General features: G+C 37.4%; 1 pseudogene; it reads right to left on the bottom strand.

Annotated features, from left to right (window-relative positions):
* Nucleotides 1–19,313: 19,313 nt before the first annotated feature.
* Nucleotides 19,314–20,431, bottom strand: LOC138082391 (uncharacterized; annotated as a pseudogene).
* Between the last annotated feature and the right edge of the window lie 2,130 nt (nt 20,432–22,561).

Genomic DNA, 22,561 nt, shown 5'->3' with positions numbered 1-22,561 from the left:
ATAGCAGTGGTCATCTGGTATGTGTTTTACAATATTTTATAAAAGACATGAAATAACTCCTTAGGAAAGTAAGTTTTCAAAGGGCAAATATATCAGAGTAATTGTCTTACATTTTTTCCATATTTATCTAGTATTTTACCAGATATGTATCCTCAATATATTTTCAGTAACAATTGTGTTATTTCTTAAGCTGTATAACAAGAAAGGCTTAACTACTAATCTTTATAATAATAATAAAAGTTTTCACTTGTTCAAATCTCCCTATATACTAAGTGTTTTTCCAAGTGCTTCCATGCATTATCTCTTAAATCTTTATGATACTCTATGAAGGACAAGCCCCCAAAACTATTACAGATGAGGAAATTGAGGTTCAGAATGGTGGGGGGGCTGCACAAGCCCAGGTACACTAAGTGCTGGGATTTGAACACCAGCCCAGGACTGTCTGCATAAGCACCACTGATCTTAGCCAATATATTAACTGCTTAATGTAGAAAATTCCAGTCTTGGTAATGTGTAATCAATTATATGAGAGAGTAAACTGGAAACCTATAGAGAATCAATGAATATTATTTCCCTTCTTGATTCTTCTCCTATATCCTCCAGAGATCATCTTGTATCTTTCCCTTCTTTTGGCATCACAGGAAAAAAATCCCAACTATGGTTCTTTACTCAGTTCTGGCTTGCATTCTGTGCTTCAAAATGTGTCATGTCCTTTCATCCTCATAACCATTTGATGTATGTTAAATGGTTCTTAAAATTGTTCTTACAGAGAATTATAACCCAAATTGCTTAAACAAATTAACTAAGATTTTTGAACTCCATCTAGTGATTTTTCCTTTATGACTGTGTGATGGTTCATTTTATGTGCCACCTTGCAGTATGTTTTTGGGTGCCATTAACATTTAAATGAATGAAAGTTGAGTAAAGCAGATTGCCCTCCATGATTAGAAGTGGGCCTCATCCAATCAGCTGAAGGAAAGCCTAAATAGAAAAAAGAATGGGCTCCTGGAGCAAGAGGCAATTCTCCAGCAGATTGTCTTCAAACTTTATCTGCATCACTGGTTCTCCTGGACATCCAGATTGCCAGCCAACGTTGTAGATTTGGGATTTGTCAGACTATAAATTCATGTGAGCCAATTTTTATACATGTTCTATTGGTTGTGTTTCTCTGAGAACCCTGAGTAATATACACACTGGGTTTTGGCATGCATAATTAATATTAGAAAACTTGGTAATAGGTAGCAGGTCATATACTACTCCCTATATTCTTACCTGGAGAATCCCAGGGACGGGGGAGCCTGGTGGGCTGCCGTCTATGGGGTCCCACAGAGTCGGACACGACTGAAGTGACTTAGAAGCAGCAGCATTGACCCCTCCTGGGGACTTCCATGGGGCTTCCCAGGTGGCACAGTGACAAAGAATACACCTGCAAATGCAGGAGACACAAGAGACACAGGTTTGTGTGTTTCCCTGGGTTGGGAAAGTTCCCTGGAGTAGGAAATGGCCACCCACACAGTATTTTGCCTGGAAAATCTCATGGACAGAGAAGCCTGGTGGGCTCCAGTCCATTGGGTCACAAAGAGTCAAACATGATTGATCTACCGAGCACACTTGCAGACTTCCAATAAGGAATATACTTGATTCTTCTAAATGTGACTTTTGGTTTAAAAAAGAATTTAATAGTAATAAATGTTTAGAGGAAAATATTACTTGAGTAATAATCATTCAATTACAAATGCAAACAAATTATATGCAAGAAACACCCTTTATAAAAAGTATGAAAATATTTAGGAGAGCTCAACTTACAATATATTGATTTTTAAAAAAAGCATTTTAATTAGGTGCTGGGTAACTGAACATAAGGACTTCCCTGGTGGCTCAGACAGTAAAGCATCTGTCTACAATGTGGGAGACCTGGGTTTGACCCCTGGGTTGGGAAGATCCGCTGGAGAAAGAAATGGCAATCCACTCCAGTATTATTGCCTGGAAAATCCCATGGACAGAAGTAGGCTACAGTCCATGGGGTCGCAAATAGTCAGACACAACTGGGCGACTTCACTCACTCACTTAACTGAACATAACAAATAATGTAGTAGTTAGATGTTTATATCAGTCTATCACATTTTGCCCAATCGTGCCTTGGTCTTTTACTATTACAAATTCAAAGAAGTTTCCCAAGTATTCTTACTAGATGTTGTTGTATATTTATTGGAAATTTTCTCAAAATGATCAATATAAGCACATAAAAGAATAGTTTAAACACTCTCTTTATGAAAAGGGAGTAGTAGTTTCACCCCTTGGATTTGTTGTGGACAACAGCCAATATATGCATGCTTTTCACTTTTACTGGGGCCAAATTTGTAAATTATAAAAGTGGCAGTGCATTTGTTAAATTCATGATTCAAAAACAAACAAGGGATAGAAATTAAATTTAAATACTATGTATATATACACATAATATACCTTAGAAAGGTTGAATAGCACAAAAACTGGATGTAAATCTATTGAAACAAGAGCTATGGAGTGGATTCACAGAACAGAATAGGAGAAACCAAATAAAATATCTATTTTTTAATTATAATAAAATCTAGAATATTAGAGTTTAAAAAGAGGAAGTCTAAGATCAGAAAGGCTGTATATTGTCACTCTGCTTATTTAACTTATACGCAGAGTACATCATGAGAAACCCTGGACTGGAAGAAACATAAGCTGGAATGAAGATTGCCGGGAGAAATATCAATAACCTCAGATATGCAGATGACACCATACTTATGGCAGAAAGTGAGGAGGAACTCAAAAGCCTCTTGATAAAAGTAAAAGAGGAGAGTGAAAAAGTTGGCTTAAAGCTCAACATTCAGAAAACGAAGATCATGGCATCTGGTCCCATCACTGCATGGGAAATAGATGGGGAAACAGTGGAAAAAGTGTCAGATTTTATATTTTTGGACTCCAAAATCACTGCAGATGGTGACTGCAGCCATGAAATTGAAAGACACTTACTCCTTGGAAGAAAAGTTATGAGCAACCTAGATAGTATATTGAAAAGCAGAGACATTACTTTTCTGACTAAGATCCGTCTAGTCAAGGCTCTGGTTTTTCCAGTAGTCATGTATGGATATGAGAGTTGGACTGTGAAGAAGGCTGAGCACCAAAGAATTGATGCTTTTGAAGTGTGTTGTTGAAGACTCTTGAGAGTTCCTTGGACTGCAAGGAGATCCAACCAGTCCATTCTGAAGGAGATCAACCCTGGGATTTCTTTGGAAGGAATGATGCTGAAGCTGAAACTCCAGTACTTTGTCCACCTGATGAGAAGAGTTGACTCATTGGAAAAGACTCTGATGCTGGGAGGGATTGGGGGCAGGAGAAGGGGACGACAGAGGATGACATGGCTGAATGGCATCACTGACTCGATGGACGCGAGTCTGAGTGAACTCCGGGAGTTGGTGATGGACAGGGAGGCCTGGTGTCCTGCGATTCATGGGGTTGCAAAGAGTCAGACACAACTGAGTGACTGAACTGAACTGAACTGAAGATCAGAAAAGAGTATATTCATGTAAAAGTAATTATGATAAAATTAAAAATAGTGATAATATCATTTGAATGGATTTTTCAGGAAAAGTATCCATGTGGATACTAAGATCTGAAATATTGGTTAAGGAGTAGAAGAACAACTATACTGAATGGATACATAAAAGAAAAAGAATCACTATACTGCTATTTGAAATTAGAGTAAAAGAAAACAGAAAAAAGCTTGTGGACAGATGATTATCAAATAAACATTTTAAAAGGTTTTCTGATCTGAAAAAAGACTTGAAACATCAGATCAAAAGTTGTAAGGGAGTACTGGGCAAATTTAATGAAAATAGATACCTTATATATCCAGCAGATAAGATGGGTTGCTTTCAAAGGATATAATGAGGTTGGTGTTAGATTTTTTTTTTATCCTGATCACTGAGGGTTAGAAATCAATACAGCAACATCAGCAGCTTTAAAATAAAAGAAGTCTAGGGCCTAAAAAATCCTTATTTGTTACAAGTGCAAGAGAAAGAGATTCTCTGACATGCAAGGACATGAAAATTATACCACCTAAGTAGTCATCCTGAAAAAAATTTACTTGAAGATATATCTAGCTAATGGAAACATGCATCAAAATAAATTTTTCAAGAAGGGAAGTAAATGTATAGAAAATTATGGTGAACAATTCAATCAGGAAAAAGTAATATAGAAGTAATTATTATTAATATGATAAAACAATGAGAATTTTAATGCAAAAGTATTAATAATTTGCAACTGACTAAAGTGATTTAAATGAAAATAACATGAAGGAATCAGTAAAAGGAGGGCAATTCTCAGTTAATATCAGAAGTCAGTAATTTATAAGTAATCACTTGATACTCATTTTTCAAAACAATGAAGCCCATGTTTCTAAGACTAAATGCAATCAGAATCATCTGGGCAAGTTATCAAGCATATGTGTTGCCAAGACTCATCCCAGATCTTCAGAAACAAAATGTGAGATGTGGGAACCAATGCTTACTACAATTTTTTACCCCCCTGTATCAGGCATATAAACACAGGTTTAGCATGGATCACAGTAGTTCTGGGAGGCAACCAATCAAATCTTCTGTAAGAGAACTGAAGATCCTTATCCTACCGTGTAGCTTAATTTTTCTCCCTTACCTTCCCTTTGGCAATTGATAGGAGTAGGGAAGAAAGAAAACTATGTTTATCTGTAGCATTTAAAAGTTCTCAGAAGATAACACATTAAAATAGGGGCAAGAGTATATATAGTGTTCAAAAATTCTATGAAGATTCTTTAATTATTTTCTTCTTTCTATTGAAAACTTTACTGAGAGAAGAGAGACTGTCTTTGAAGGCCTCAAAAGATGTAAGCAAACAAACTTGGAATGGGCATCACAATTGATCCCACAACGATGAATGAAATGAGGTTAAGTAGTTTGCAATTTGTGGTGTCAGTGGTCAATCTCCAGGGGAAATAATACAAGAGGTCAGAACACCTTCTCCTGAGGCTGTTATAAATTATAGGTATTGGTGCAACATCAGAGATTGGCTATAAGTTACAGGTAAAAAATCCTATGTTTGCTTCATGATCAGGTATACACTGGGATGTACCTTTGCAGAGAGTTGAAGATGGAAAATGTAAGTTCCTCAGGGAACAAATTATCAATGCATTTTTGAAAAGGGCAGAGCTGCTAAAACAAATACAGCTAAACTCTAAATACACAAAGCTCTCGAAGCTTATTTCTTACACAAGCAACAATCTAAAAACAGTGCTATTGGTTGGTTAGTGGCATTCCTCCACTTGGTGACACAAGCACTAGAACTTTCTATTGTATGGCTCTGCCATCCCTTAGAGCTTCATTAGAGTCAGCATCCAACTGGCAAAACTGGGGGATGAGAATTTCTCTACAAGAAGCACTAAAGACAACAATTAGAACCAAAGAGGCATAATTCCTTAAAACATAATTCCTGAAACATAATCCTTGGCTAGATAGCCTCCAACAGCTAGCCATCCATGCTGGACGATATAAAAATCTTAGATTGGACTTTTTTGACATCCTGAAACTTCCATCTAATTACACTGAAGTGTCCAAATTAATCCTAATTCTCTGGAAAGAGAACTCTGGAAAGAGTGTGCATCCCAACAAATGCGGACTAAAATCTTATAAAATTAAAAAACAAAAGCAGGAATGTTCTCATTGAAAAATAGGTAAAGGACCCATATTTACAGAAAGAAAGAAATCAAAATGGGACATAAGAGACCTTATATTCAATATCAATAAAACCACAAAATGTAAAGACTCCTCCTCCTCAAACTGACATAATATGTAAGCTAGTTAATAGTCAATGTCAGTGAGGTTGTATTATCCATTCTTATCCATACCTCATTTTTTCTTTTTAGAAAGTAGATAGTTTTTTTGCTTACTGAAAAATAACAAAAAATATGAATCTAGAATTTTAAAATAATGTTATCCTTCGACTGAGTAAATTCACTTCCAGCCACCTACCCTAAGGAAATCAACAGATGTCAATCATGATTTATGAATAAAGGCATTCAATGCAGCATTATTTATAATAATGAAAAATTGGTGAAAGATCCCAGTTGTAGTAAAATGAAAAAATAAATTTTGTTACAGCCATATTGTGGGCTGTCACTCACTTATGCAATTATGTATTTCAAAGCACTTATACATGAAAAAATGGTCACAATATAATATTAACTGGAAAGGTAAACTATAAGCTCATATATATGAGATACATTGTATACATAAAATGTATCTCATATATATGATATGATATATAGATTATCAACTTAGTAGAAAGTAAAACCAAAAATGAATAATCTGTATTAAAGCAATACATATAGAAGAAAAATATCTCGTAAAATCTTTGCTAAAATATTAATGACTTTCTTTTTCAGGTTTTAATATTAGTAGTGATAAATCTTTTTCTTTTATCTGTTTCTGTATTTCCCAGAATTTCTATTGTTAACATGTATCTTTATCATTTAAAATATATGTTAAAGAATACAACACTTTATAGAGTCATAAAAATTTAAGTTTGGAATCAACATTAGATGTTAAATATTCTGAACTTCTACTCAATGCAGTAATGCTTTCCATACCACATTAAATCATCACTGACTAGTGCTAGTCACAAAAATAGTTTCTTTAAAGTGTGATAATCATTTCTGTATATAAGGGAATATTTGGGAAATCAGTAGACAGATGCAGGACTCTAGATTTATATATAGATATATGTATATATAAATATACATAGATTTATATATAAAGCAGGGATTTATATTTAAAATCTATTCTTTTTTTAGTTTAGTTTTTCTAAATGATTATAATGTTTTTCCTAATCAAAGCAATATTTGAATAAAAATTGAATATAAAGAATAATTTATAATTAACTTTTCCATTAGCAGTTTGAATGCTTATAAACAGGTTTAAGCTCTCTATTTCTTCTTCTGTCTCTCTCTCTCTGAAATGGAAAACTTCAGTACCTGTATGACAGGAGCATCTCCTCCTCACTTTTGGAGATGTTGAGTTTTTAAAAAAACATTTTCTATGTAGAATTTCAAAGGTTGCTGTTAGATAACTCCATTCTATTTGTTTTGAAAAAGTGCCTCTAAAGTAATCTATTATAAAGTATGCAGTTTTCCGAAACTCATAGCTAGTTGCCTAGCAACACACTTGGTTATGTCATATAAAGAAAGCAATGTGGTAAAATGCTGTTTTTCAGGTATTAATTTTTAAACACTTCTCTAACTAAAAGGATATATTTTACAAATGGGAATTTTTGAAAGATGGGTCTTGTAAAAACAAAATAAGAGAGTAAATACCACACTAATTGAGAGTCATTTTCTTAATGACACAATATTAAAATTCAAGCCCAACTGTAAAGATTTGAAAACTCCTTGCCAGGCCTCCAGGCTCTACCTTGTACTCCCTGAAGCACTCACTGCATTAAGAGCCCACAGTAAAAGGATAAAATTGCATGTCTGTGAGGGCGACTTAATGGCATTATGACATTTACTGAACACACAGAGTACCTTAAATGCAACAGGAAATATCCAACTTCGTAAAAGTTCTTTATTTTCTTAAATGTCAAAACTGTTAGAACAGGAAAAATTTAAAAGCTAAATTTAAATCATAGCATGAAAATCAGAACAATTACTTCCTGGGTTTTTTTTTTTTTTAAACTCATTGCTATTTTTTGTTTCATTTCTAAAAGGTACTTGAAAAATTCCACACCTTGCTTTTTTGCTTAAATATTTCTCTCATAATCACTAACATTAGAGATTGGCCAGAATTTTTTTTTCTTCTTTGCTCCCCTTTCAAAATGCCTTGTGCTTTTTCTGTTTACCACAAAGCTCAACTTCTTTCTTCTAGAGTCTTTTCCCTGCTCATGTGTATGTTTGTGTGTGTGCATGTGTTTGTGTGTGTGTTTGTATGGTGGTGATGGGTAAGGTATGGTGGGAGAGTTCATAACAGATGGAAGACCCTCTCACATGAAAACAGGTATGAGTGGTTAAAGATATAGCCTTTTTGTCAGATTTGTTGAGGGCTTAGAATTTAAAATCTAGGCTAATATTCAGAATGTTTTATCTGATTTTTATTCCTTTGACATTTAATATTTACTGACATATGGCTGTCCATTATCCTCTCCTATTCGAAGAGACTATTATTATCAGAGAAAGGTGGGAAAGGCAAGAAAGGCAGATGCCTGATCAGACTTCTTAATGCTTTATTCATTGCAAACTAGCTTTTAGTTTGATATTAAAGCTGCTATTGTGCTGTGCTGTGCTTAGTCACTCAGTTGTGTTCAACTGTTGTGACCCCATGGATCGTAGCCCGATAGGCTCCTCTGTCCATGGGGATTCTCCAGGCAAGAATATTGTAATGGGTTGCCATGCCCTCCTCCAGGACAGCTGCTATTAACAGAGCTTATTTTTGTTACAGTTTCTTATAAAGCATTGGTCATAAAAGTCATGAAAGTCAAATCACTCAGTTGTTTCCGACTCTTTGTGACCCCGTGGACTATATGGTTCTCGGGATTCTCCAGGCCCGAATACTGGAGTGGGTAGCTATTCCCTTCTCCAGAGGATCTTCCCAACCTAGGGATCAAACTTGGGTCTCCTACATTGCAGGTGGATTCTTTACCAGCTGAGCCACCAGGGAAGCCCAAGAACACTGGAGTGGGTAGTCTATCCCTTCTCCAGGGGATCTTCCTGACCCAGGAATAGAACTGAGGTCTTCTGTATTGCAAGTGGATTCTTTACCTGGGAAGCCCATCAAAGTCATGGGGTAGTGATAAATCCATGCATTCAACACAAGAAAACCATGGAGCCGTGTAAGTAATTGGAACCACAGCCAGTGTTAACTCTTGCTGGGTAATATAAGCCCATTCACTTGTGTTCACATAGCTGATACCATCTGCGTACTAAAACCTGCAGCAGCATAAGCTCAGTCTACAGCCAAAACATCTCAGTAGGTTTCTCTACCAGTCTTATTCCTCTTTCTCTTTTTTTTTAATTGGAGGATAGTTACTTTAAAATATTGTGATGGTTTCTGCCATACATTAGCACAAACCAGCCATAGGTATATAAATTGTTTCTTTACTAAGGAAAATGAGGCTATTGTTATCCATGTTCACACTAGTATGGATTTTTCTTTTTTTAAGAATTCAGTGTTAAAGGTAGCATGGAGTATGTGTATGGGGTGGGGTGTCAAGGAGGGCACTGACTGTATAAGGAGGTAATATTTAGGGAGATTGTGGGGTATCAAGAAACCATATACTGACAAATGTTCCATACTCATCTATATTACAAAGTAATCCATTTTCTCCATTTTTTAAATTATGGTAAAATTCATATAATGTAAAATTTGCCATCTTAACCTTTTTTTTTCACTTCTGATCATCTTAACTTTTTTTTTTTTCACTTCTGTCTTATTGTATACCCATACCTAACTTAACAAGCAGGCCTAAGGACTACAGTGTAATCCATGGGGATAGGGAAAGAGGGCAGCCTCAGATCCTCAACCTTCCCTTGCCTTCCCAACCACTGGCACATCTGTGGCTACAAATTTCAACCTTTACTTGTGGACACTGACCCAAGTTGTGGCAACATCTAAGGAAGCGTAATTCCTTAGATTTTGATGTCATTGATATCCTAAGGGTAACTAAAAATCAGAAGTAGGGGTTTGTAGAAGGGGAGGAATCCTGGGGATGAAGTGACAAAGCTCCAAAACTACTTAGGAGGGGCTGTGAACATTAATGTGGGAATCACAGTCAAATATTTTGTACTTTGCAGTTTTGTTTCATTTATTCTTGCTAATGTGTTTTTGACATCCCTCCCTTTCTCAGGTCCATCTCTTGCTAACATTTTTATTCAAACTTAAATATGCAAACACACATCTTTAGCATTAAGTGTACACGTCAGTGGTATTAACTACTTACATAATGCTTTGTAGCCATCGCTATTATCCATCTCCATAACGTTGTAAAACTAAAATTCTGTGCCATTAAACATCGATTTCTCATGTCCCTTTCCCCTCAGCCTCTGGTTACCACCATTCTACTTTCTGTCTTGATAGTTTTGACTGCTCTAAGTTTTAAAAACATTATATCTATTCCTTTTATTCCTTATATTTTCTTTTACCATTTGCCACCTTCTCCAATCCACTCTCTTTGACCATTTTATAATAGTACTCACTGTCTCAAGGAAGATAAGCATGGACTTTTTTAGAAAAGGGTGGAATTGGAACGATTAAGGAGAAATAGAATGTATTCCAGACAAATATAATATATGTTGGGGGAAATCCAGTAAAAATGATGACTTTCAAGCAAGAATTTCTGTCTCTGAGATTTGTAAAGGTTCTGGTCTGGGAGTTGAGAAAGAGTTGTAGATGGAACAGGAAAAATTTTGTAAATCCTGAAGGATTTTTGGAAGTAAGAGCAGAGAGTAGGGTCCCCAAGGTTACATAATTTTGTGATATACTTAAGGAGATAGAATCTTAGATAGCTTCAAGGAAGTCCCAGAAAAGTACAGGAACAGCAAAACAAGGCTCATGCACACAAGAGTGGCAAGAATTTTGTGGAAAACAGTGTATCTGAGTAGACTACAGCATTAGACTTTCTGTACTTGGCAAACTCTATTTGTTTAAGAATAGCAGGGGTGCAGCTGTGGGAAAGAATTGTATACAACCCTCTAAAATTTTTACTAAAGCAGAAAAATGTTACCTGTTTACCCTACTGATTAAAGAACTGCAAGACCTAAAAAGCTGCAATTGATGAAAACTGAGAGGTGGTCATACAGAAAGATGCAACTCAGTGAATGCCATCATTGAAAGGTAACATTGAATAAATGTAAGAAATTAAATTGGTAAATCAAATTCCATCTCTGTTCCATACCATGCCATTATAAAAAGACTCCAGATTTCAGAATCAGTTTCAAAGAAGAGAATGCAGAACATCAAAAAATAGAATGAGATCAATTTCTGCTAAGTGGTGAAATTGGGCTTCATATTGAAGCTAAATTCAGAGATAAAAATGAAATTATTGTTCACCTGAGTATCTTATGTAGAATTATAACTGCTATTGTAGGTGTGTTTACATAGATCCACATTCTCAAATTCACGTCCTGGTCTACACTGGAGCTTTCGGGATGCTAAGGGTTCGTTGTGACCTTTCTGTTTTCCACAGTTTACTGTGCAGCAGCTTCCTAGGCATTTGGAGTCTATCTATCATTTACCTACATGCTCCCAGATGAGTTATAACTTATCAAGCACTTACTCTGAACTATCACACTAACTGTGATCTCATAACTCAGCCTGTCTTACGAACTGTCAAAAATAGTTTGTGGGTGCCTGTGAAGCTATTTAAAGACAATTATGCCATTTGGAGCTAGTAGAAGCCCAAGAGTGTCAGAAATCTGGGGGAGAGATTTTAAAGTCAGAATCATCAAGAGAATTTTGTCTGAATTTTCCTCCACTCAAAGAATGTGATATAATATTAAAGTGTAATTGGAGAAAGACAGTAATTTGGATGAATTTTGACAAAGCTCCCTTGATAAATTCAATATTCCTCACTCACAGTTATTCATATTATTTCTAATGTGTTCATAACGTGTTTGGAGGATTATTAATTCATTTGATAGATCGGTCTTTATCTTGAATTTCCTTTAAGACATTTGTTCAAGGGGTTGAAAATTATAAGAAGGAGAGTTTTCAGAGTCCTTGCTGACATGAGGCTTATAAAGTAGTGTGGGGAGAAGAGAAATGAAAGAAATAAATGTTATGTGGCAACAGTGTTATTAAAAAAAAAGCAAAGAAGCACAAGGTAAAAGCAAATGAAGAGAGTTTTCTTTATAGGATAGTCACAGTATCTTTGAGAGCTTACAGTTTATCCATACTTGTAGGAAATTGGGGAGCAGCACACATAATATCCTGAAAAGGAATTCTAGGTGGAAAAAACAGTGAGTATAAAGTCCCAGGCATGGCAATGTGCATAAGCGTGTTGGAGGAACAGCAATAACACTAGACTAGAGTTAAATTGTTGAGAAAGAGTGGCATATGTAGCAAAGTCGTAGTGGTAGTGGGAGCTAGATCACACAGAATTTTTTAAAGAACTAAGCTTTTATTATGAATTGGAAAGCCACTAAAGAGTTTTAAGGAAAAAATACGGTTTGACTTGTGTTTTGACATATAATTTGTAGCACAAAGGAAGCAACACACCAAGGGAAAGATGATATTGTCTTGGGTGGCTGCAGTGGAGGTGATGAGAAGTGTTCTGTTTTGCATATATTTTAAGGTAAAGCTAACAATATTTTCTGATATAAGGGGAAATGTACAATATAGTTGGATGTGACAAAAAGAGAAGAAATTTGCCTTGACAAAAAGAGAATTTTGCCTTGACAATTTGATACAAAATGTTGCCATATACTGGGAAAGGGGAAGACCCAAGGAGGTGTAGATTGTAGCAAAGATTGAATTGTATTGTGCCTGTGCTAAACTTGAGATTTATAATGAGATTTATATCATTATAATATAATGAGGTTTACATTCGTATTTTATATTAAAGAGAAAATGTTGAACCGGAAGCAGAACTTTTGGAGACAGATCTTATTTGGAGACAGATCTTATTTGGAGACAGAAATTTGAGTATTTCTAATTATTGAATGGATAATTTAGTTGTAGGACTACATAAGATCACCTAAGAACCTAGCATGGATAGAGAAGATGTCTAAAAGCTAATCCTAATCTAATATTTAGAAATCAGATTAGTGAGGAGGGTATAGGAAAGGAAAATAAGAAGCAGCAGCCAGTGAGATAAAGGAAACACGATAGAGGAGTGTGGTGTCCCAGAAATTGGGTGATAAAAAAGTGCATAAAAATATTGGAATGATATTAAATATAGATGCTAGATTAAAGGAGAAGTGGGTAAAAATTGACCATTGGATTTAGCCATCAGGGATGTCATCAGAGACTCTGATAACAGCAATTCTACAAGTTGGAGATAAAAATCTTAATTAGTGTAGGTTTAAGAAAGAATGAAAAGACTAGAACAGGAAGCATTTCAGTATAAAAGAGAAGATTAAAGAAGAAAATGAAAGAGAATGAAGGATAAAGGGGGTTCATTTTTAAGATGTGAAGTAATTCATGAATATATTTAATTTAATAAGTACATATTGTTAATAAATATATAATACATAGTATTACATAGTATAAACAAGTAGTATACATCAGTTCAGTTCAGTCACTTAGTTGTGTCTGACTCTTTGCCACCCCATGAATTGCAGCACGCCAGGCCTCCCTGTCCATCACCAACTCCCGGAGTTCACTCAAACTCGTGTCCATCGAGTCGGTGATGCCATCCAGCCATCTCATCCTCTGTCGTCTCCTTCTCCTCCTGCCCCCAATCCCTCCCAACATCAGAGTCTTTTCCAATGAGTCAACTCTTCACATGAGGTGGCCAAAGTATTGGAGTTTCAGCTTCAGCATCATTCCTTCCAAAGAACACCCAGGACTGATCTCCTTTAGAATAGTATTATATATTTATGTATATAATAAGCATATATATTACAAAAGTACATGTAAGACAACATTTATTATATGTACTTATTTAGTATATATTAATATTATATACAAAGAAGTATTATTTTATGTATAATATATTGATTCAGACAGTAAAGAAACTGCCTGTAATATGGGAGACCCAGGTTCGATCCCTGGGTCAAGAAGATCCCTTGGAGAAAGGAATGGCTATCCACTCCAGTGTTCTTGTCTGGAGAATTCCATGGACAGAGGAACCTGGTGGGCTACAGTCCTGGGGTTGCAAAGAGTCAAGCATGACTGGGCGACGAACCCATCACACTTCTTCATATACATATGTATACTTATCTAAAATATACTTACTAACTGTGAAGAAAGCTGAGAGCCGAAGAATTAATGCTTTTGAACTGTGGTGTTGGAGAAGACTCTTGAGAGTCCCTTGGACTGCAAGGAGATCCAACCAGTCCATCCTAAAGGAGATCAGTCCTGGGTGTTCACTGGAAGGACTGATGCTGAAGCTGAAACTCCAATACTTTGGCCACCTCATGTGAAGAGTTGACTCATTGGAAAAGACCCTGATGCTGGGAGGGATTGGGGGCAGGAGGAGAAGGGGACAACAGAGGATGAGATGGCTGGATGGCATCACCAACTCGATGGACATGAGTTTGAGTGAACTCCGGGAGTTGGTGATGGACAAGAAGGCCTGGCGTGCTGCGATTCATGGGGTCGCAAAGAGCTGGACACGACTGAGCAACTGAATTGAACTGAGGTCAGGTAGAAAGAGAATAATATGACCTATGATCCATGAGTAACCTTGAGTCAGAAAGGAGTCTGGCTGAGTTGGAGAGTTGGCTTAGGTGGGAAAATAAGATTTGCCCCTTAAAAGAAAGGCAGGGAGGAAATCTTAGATTTGGTGATGGGAGTATGTGGAAGATTTGCCAATGGCTTCATTTTCCCAGTGAAATAAGATAAAAGATCATGAGGTGAAAGTTAGAAAAAAGGAAGAGGTCCTGGAAGCTGATAATAAAATATGAGTAGGAAAATGTACCAGAAAATGTACCAGGAAATTGCAGTAATATTTCGGACTAGCACTAAAATTAAGAATTCATTTGGTATTTGATTTCACAAATGTAAAGAGATATATGGTAATGTGGTGTGTGGGTGTTTTTTTGTTTGTTTTGTTTTGTTTTAATTTTGTTTTTCCCTTGAGATCTGCTCAACTTCTCAGTTCCAGTAATGAGCGAGTGGAGATGTAGACTGAACCAGCCAAATCAATATGTCTCAGGGAGAGATGGATAAGGAATTCATGTGTGTATTAGTTAGGGTAGTCTAAACTGCTGTAAAAATAGATTCAGAATGTAATGGGTCAACACGAAATAAATGTTTATTTCTCACATACATGTTATGTTGGTAGGCATCTTTCTTCCATTTGGTGATTCAGGGACCCATCCTTCCCTTTTGTGACTTTGCTATTTCCGAAGGCCTTGATTCAAACAAATTTTGTACAAAAAAGGAAGACCAACTTAAAAAAAAAAAAACACAAACATTATGATAGTAGCACACATCACATCCACTCATATTCAATTAGATAGAACTAATCATACTTTCAGTATGCCTATGAAAGTAACTCCTGGCTGGATATCTGCTTTTCAGCTACACATTTATCACTACAGAAGGGTAAAATAAATTCTGGTGGACTTTAGAGACTTCTAGGAATGGTGCTAAAGCTGAAACTCTAGTACTTTGGCCACCTCATGCGAAGAGTTGACTCACTGGAAAAGACTCTGACGCTGGGAGGGATTGGGGGCAGGAGGAGAAGGGGACAACAGAGGAGACAGACTGAAAAGGAGTGGACCAAGAGGACATATTCACAGAAGCAAAACAGACAAGCTGTGTAGAATTTCCTGAGGAATGGATGACCTGGGGAACTGATTACGGAGTTTAAATCTAAAGACTGAAACAGGAGTATGAAAGAGGAAAGGGTTCAGTGGGGAGGGCATTTCAAGACAGAGTACAGGGCAAGTGCCCTCTTCCTTATTTCTAATCAGATCCCGTATCATGAACCTAACTGACATTAGGAAACATAACAGACATTCCTTCACTCATGCAAGGATGCTGGGAGATCAGGCTGTTGGATGCTTTAGGTTGTTAACACCCGATCGTGTTGCTTAGCTGCAGAGCAATGTTAATGATTAATTAGGGGCACCAGCACAGGCAGAAATTACTTCTCCTGTTTTTATTCATATTTATGAGAACCTGTACCTTATAATTTTGCCAGATATGAAATAGCCAGAGGCCTTAGTGACCAATCACTTAAATGTATATTTGAGCCAAATGAAAGCTTGAGAAATCCAGACTCTACAAAATGTTTCTCCAGAATATGTTTGCATCATTATCAGAAGAAATGATTTTAAGCAAATTTGTATAACTTAGTGCAAAGAATGCAAGCTGGTAGGCTGAAAATCAATATACAGGGTATTTCTTTTTGTATCTGAAATCCATAAATGACAAAATAGTGATTTAGATAATGTAATTGCTAAATTATTGTAGCAAACCCCTTTTTGAATATTTTTATAAAGTACTGAGAAGTGTATCTTCCTTTTTTCAAATTGAGAAAAAATTGGCATGTAAAAATTGTGTAAGTTTAAGGTGTAATCTCTCTTTCAAAGCTAACTAAAATTTTATTTCTTCTCATGCAGCATTTTAGATGTTAACCAGAGAAAAAACTAGTTCTGACCAGGAAGGGATACGATTTAGAAACTAACATTTACACTGCATTTTTTATTTGAAAAGTCATTTAAGAACATAAATTAATCTTTACAACACTGTTGAAAAGTAGTTAATGATAGGAAGGATGATCACTACTGCCATATTACAGATGAGTAAAACTACACTGAAAGTTTAGCGACCAAATTAAAATTATCACTCATGTGGCAAAACACTTATGACTATCCCCATCTGATATTTCATGCTTCAAGGTTTTTTAATGCATAATCATCTCTTGGATGAATAATTGTATTGCTCTGAGGTCTTTAGTAGAAAAAATACTGAAGTAATAAGACAAGGCACGTGGATTTGGTCAGTACACGATGGAATATCATTACCCTCTACTGCACACCCAGTGGTAGAGAAAACTTATACATCACTGACATACTTCATCACTTCCCATACAGGCATCATATTCAATTAAGGAGAGAACTTTCTGTCAACAAACCTGACATGCTCACCTAGGGAATGTCACAACCTCCCCCAAAATCAATATTCAAGTTATGACGGACTGACAGCTTCACAGATGAAGGAGTGTCCCTTGATTTTTACCTATTTTTGCTGCAGAACAAAGAAAAGTGTACAAAGCCTGAACAAATAAACTTAATTAAGTTTAAGGGATATGGTTGAGCAATGTAAATCCAGAGCAAACAAAGTCACGGAGCATTAAAGAACAGCTTAATGAAATTCTGATCAACAGGAAAATAATGAAATGCTGCTCCAGCTGATTCAATAAAGTTGGTTCTTGGTGATTTAGGAAGGCAAATGTTCACTTGCAAGTGTTTACTTTTGAGAAGTAATTTCCTACCTCTTTAGACTGATACATATCTTGAGAATTTCTATATTTTCTAACATATTTGATAAACTGCTGATCGTTTTCCCTTTCTGCTTTGATCTATAAAATGATTCATAACAGGCTCCAGAAATTAAAAAAAAAAAAAGGGTTTAAAAACTTTAGTGGAAAAGCAAAAAGACTAAGTTATCAAAAAACACAGGTACCCATTCCCAGAAGTTTTGACAGATGTCATTCTCTGGGACAACTTTTCCTAGGTGGAAGGTATTTCTCCTGATACGGTTGGTTTCATCTATTTTTTTTTTTTTTTCTGCATTGTACTTTTTAATTGCACAGGTAGTTTTAAATAAGCAAAGAAAGCACCTTCCAAAAGTTCCATTTGCAGGGAAAGATTCCATCAAGTATTTATATAAAAAATTTATATAATTTACAAAACATTCTTGATCTTTACTTGAACTGTACATGGGGGAAAAGGAGCTCCCTCTGGTAGGTGTTCTGCTTGCAGAAGCAAACCAAAGGACCTACAGCTGGAGGCAAGTCTGCAATGCCGAGAAAGGGAAAGAGAAATGATAAAGGGCTGTTCATTAATTCCATGTCTAAGACACTGGTCCAGTGACCCTTGTGTAAGTACTTCAGGGAAAATTACTGCCCTTGCACTCATCTCACACGCTAGTAAAGTAATGCTCAAAATTCTTCAAGCCAGGCTTCAGCAATACGTGAACCGTGAACTCCCTGATGTTCAAGCTGGTTTTAGAAAAGGCAGAGGAACCAGAGATCAAATTGTCAACATCCGCTGGATCATGGAAAAAGCAAGAGAGTTCCAGAAAAACATCTATTTCTGCTTTATTGACTATGCCAAAGCCTTTGACTGTGTGGGTCACAATAAACTGTGGAAAATTCTGAAAGAGATGGGAATACCAGACCACCTGACCTGCCCCTTGAGCAACCTATATGCAGGTCAGGAAGCAACAGTTAGAACTGGACATGGAACAACAGATTGGTTCCAAATAGGAAAAGGAGTACGTCAAGGCTGTATATTGTCACCCTGCTTCTTTAACTTATATGCAGAGTACATCATGAGAAACCCTGGACTGGAAGACACACAAGCTGGAATCAAGATTGCCGGGAGAAATATCAATAACCTCAGATATGCAGATGACATCACCCTTATGGCAGAAAGTGAAGAGGAACTAAAAATCCTCTTGATGAAAGTGAAAGAGGAGAGTGAGAAAGTTGGCTTAAAACTCAACATTCAGAAAACTAAGATCATGGCATCTGGTCCCATCACTTCATGGGAAATAGATGGGGAAACAGTGGAAACAGCGTCAGACTTTATTTTTTGGAGCTCCAAAATCACTACAGATGGTGATTGTAGCCATGAAAATAAAAGACGCTTACTCCTTGGAAGAAAAGTTATGAGCAACCTAGATAGCATATTCAAAAACAGAGACATTACTTTGCCGACTAAGGTCCATCTAGTCAAGGCTATGGTTTTTCCTGTGGTCATGTATGGATGTGAGAGGTGGACTGTGAAGAAGCTTGAGCACTGAACAATTGATGCTTTTGAACTGTGGTGTTGGAGAAGACTCTTGAGAATCCCTTGGACTGCAAGGAGATCCAACCAGTCCATTCTGAAGGAGATCAACCCTGGGATTTCTTTGGAAGGAATGATGCTAAAGCTGAAACTCCAGTACTTTGGCCACCTAATGAGAAGAGTTGACTCATTGGAAAAGACTTTGATGCTGGGAGGGATAGGAGGCAGGAGAAGAAGGGAACGACAGAGGATGAGATGCCTGGATGGCATCACTGACTTGATGGACGTGAGTCTCAGTGAACTTCGGGAGTTGGTGATGGACAGGGAGGCCTGGCGTGCTGAAATTCATGGGGTCGCAAAGAGTCAGACACAACTGAGCAACTGAACTGAACTGAACTGAAGATAAAGGTACACCCTCAGAAGCTGTAATTCTGATTATAGTAATGTATCTGCATACCTTGGACCTCTGAATATCAAAAGACAATACTTGGGGTCACCTATGAGTTTTGAACCAATACTTTTGAGGAATTATCTAGGACCATACACCCTGTGCTTTGGCTTTTTGGATGAAGCACAGGCCTCTGTGCTGTCCTCCAGGCCGTGTAATTGTAAAGAAAAGACCTCAATATTGGATCACTCTTTAGACCCTAATCAGCCATGGGAAAAGTTCACTGGCAAAAGGGTCCTCCCAAGAATGGTCAGAGAGGACTTGTCACTCAAGAGAGAAGGGGAACCCTCATAGCTACAGTCACCACAAGCATCCAGTAGGCAGGAAGATAGCTTTAGGCAATGGCTGATTGAAAGCAGATCTGAGATACCCAGCTTTGGAATGAAGTCATCTTCTACAAGTTCTTCCTTCACTGAGACAGTGAATTCAGGGTGATCTTTTTCCGAGGGACTGAAAGGTGCTTCCTTAATCTTCACTACCACACTAACTTGGCTCTCTATCTCAGAGGGTATCTCTAAGACTAGATGCTTTGTACATACGTGGTCAAAGTGAATCAGTTCATTAATGGCTTTCAGCTTGGCTGATGACATCCTCAAGGATGGACAAGGGGAGGTCAGTAAGGAACTGGGTCCTTCTGAATCCTCATATGGGAGTTACTCCAGTCTGGCAGACTCTGGGGAAGGACATCTGAGGAACATGACTGGGTCCAAGTTGAAGAAAGTGTCAGACAGGTAATCAGACTCAGAGTATGAACAGTCAACACCGTGAGAATCCATCAGGAATGTTCTGGAGGGATAGCGACTGGTTCTGCACCTGCTGTGGACTCAGCAGAGGAGGCCACCAGCCCGACTCCATTCCCCCTGGTCTTTGCTTCCTCTTCAGTCATTCATCCCCAGCAGCTGTCTTAACTTCTGGTTCTCAACTACAAACGAGTTTTCTCTTGTGAAAGCTAATTTTCCTAGCAAAGTTTCTGGTTTTCTTCTCCCATATCTACCACTTGCTGTTTCAGCTCACTCACTCGATCTTTCTTTCGGTCTCTGGCTGTCTGAGCTGCTACTCTGCTTTCAGTTTCCTCTGCAGCACCTTCTCCTCCGGGCTCAGGTGTGTGAGGCACTGTTGATTGCGCGCCTGGGGCGTCCTCCCAGCTCCCCACCTGGCGTACACAGCGAACACCTTCTCAGGGCTTGTACCTTGCTGGCCCAGCACCATGACGAGCAGACCCTGGCCAGCTGGGGCTGCGGGCTGGCAGGACAGAACAGCACTGTGGATGCCTGGGCGGCCAGGTTCTGTGTGGCTACAATCACTACCATGGCCTAAGCGTATCTGCTAAGTTCATCTAACTTAACCTCTTATCTGACCTGTTGTTTTATTTTCTGACTTTTCCCCTGTGACTCCAGTCTTTTTGGAGATGTCATATTAGCCACTTCTTTGGGTGAAGATACCATGAACTAAAGTAAAAGGCAAAGGTTAAGGCATTCATAATTTAAATTATAAATGACATAATTAATCTACAACTTAGTGCATGTTTACACATGAATCAGATGGCTGATTCAAAGACCTTCTGAATAGGGTGAGTATGGGAAATTTTACTGGGACAGAGAAAGGCATGAACAAGTGAACTGTGACTCGTAATGGCCTGGAGGAAGCCTTTTTTATTTCTGTTCAGAAATTGTTGTGTCTCTAATTTTAGACTTCAAACATGACTTTATGAAAAAAAAAACAGTGGAGAGAGAGAAATAGAGAGAGAAACATAGAGGTCCATTTCTACAACTAAACACAATTCTATTTTGTATGAAAAAATAAACAATGAAATTTCTTTACATTCAACCCTTGGACTGCAAGGAGATCCAACCAGTCCATTCTGAAGGAGATCAGCCCTGGGATTTCTTTGGAAGGAATGATGCTAAAGCTGAAAGTCCAGTACTTTGGCCACCTCATGCGAAGAGTTGACTCATTGGAAAAGACTCTGATGCTGGGAGGGATTGGGGGCAGGAGGAGAAGAGGACGACAGAGGATGAGATAGCTGGATGGCAACACCGACTCGATGGATGTAAGTTTGAGTGAGGTTCAGGAGTTGGTGATGGACAGGGAGGCCTGGCGTGCTGCAATTCATGGGGTCGCAAAGAGTCAGACACGACTGAGGGACTGAACTGAACTGAACAAATATTACACATTTTCTTCTTTGGATGACTTCACTTTTAAAAAGATACATACAGAATAGCTAGTGATATTAATATATAAATTGGAAAATAGAAAATCTAGAAAACCACAGGAAAAAACTCAGATGTCCAGGATTCAGTTCCTCTAATATAATCCAAAGTCAGGAAGTTAAAAGGAAAAAAAGGCAGCTGCTGCTGCTAAGTCGCTTCAGTCGTGTCTGACTCTGTGCGACCCCATAGACGGAAGCCTACCAGGCTCCCCGTCCCTGGGATTCTTCAGGCAAGAACACTGGAGTGGGTTGCCATTTCCTTCTCCAATGCAGGCAAGTGAAAATTGAAAGTGAAGTCGCAGCAAATTGTCTAAATAATGCCATAAAACTTCATGGTGAATGATATGCATTTATCTAAAAATACTCTTGTTTTTCATTTTCATTTGGATATATTTCTATGAAGTTTGGATAAGATTTTCAAAACAGTATCAGTTAGATATAAAATATTGGAGGGGAAAGCTTAATAGGGATTTTGATTTTAAGGATTTTAATGATGATTCTATGTTACCAACAAAGACATAAACACTTCCTCCATATTTTTTCCATTGTTTTATCATTTTCTTCATTTTGATTCTTCAATAACGTGAATGTTTTGTGGATGTGATATAGCAGGTACAGTGTTGGACCCTGAGGTTTTACACTGCTATGACACAGGGGTAGGGCAGTTTCTTAGGCTTCCCAGGTGGCACTAGTCACAAAGAACCTGGCTGCCAATGCCAGATACGTAAAGAGATGTGGGTTTGATTCCTGAGTCAGGAAGATCTCCTGTAAAAGGACTTGGCAACCCACTCCAGTATTCTTGCCTGGAGAATCCCTTGGACAGAAGAGCTTGGTGGGTTATAGTCCATAGAACTGCAAAGAGTCAGAAACGACTGAAGCGACTTCACACACAGAGCAGTTTCCTTATAATTAAGGCAGATTTCTATTTTTAAATGCTGGAATGAATTTTTTTTGTATTTTGCAATTTTATTTATTAATAGGTTTGGATATTTGGACAACTTACTTGACATTTTTGATGTTTAGTTCTTTATTCCACAAAATAAGAAAATAAGAGGAAATTCTTAAGCACCTGGTCAGTGCATGGCACATAATAATGTGACATATTATCATGTCATTTATAATGTGACACATTAGTGTCATTTAGTATTAAAGGCAAAAATTTCAGCCATTCTGAAAATGTACCTACTTAAGCCCAGTTTACCTCCAATGTTTTTGCATACCTATATTTTAT

This window comes from Capricornis sumatraensis, chromosome 7 (assembly GCF_032405125.1).
Source record: "Capricornis sumatraensis isolate serow.1 chromosome 7, serow.2, whole genome shotgun sequence".
In the NCBI taxonomy this organism is placed as follows: Eukaryota; Metazoa; Chordata; class Mammalia; order Artiodactyla; family Bovidae; genus Capricornis; species Capricornis sumatraensis.
This window is presented reverse-complemented; position numbering and strand designations above follow the sequence as displayed.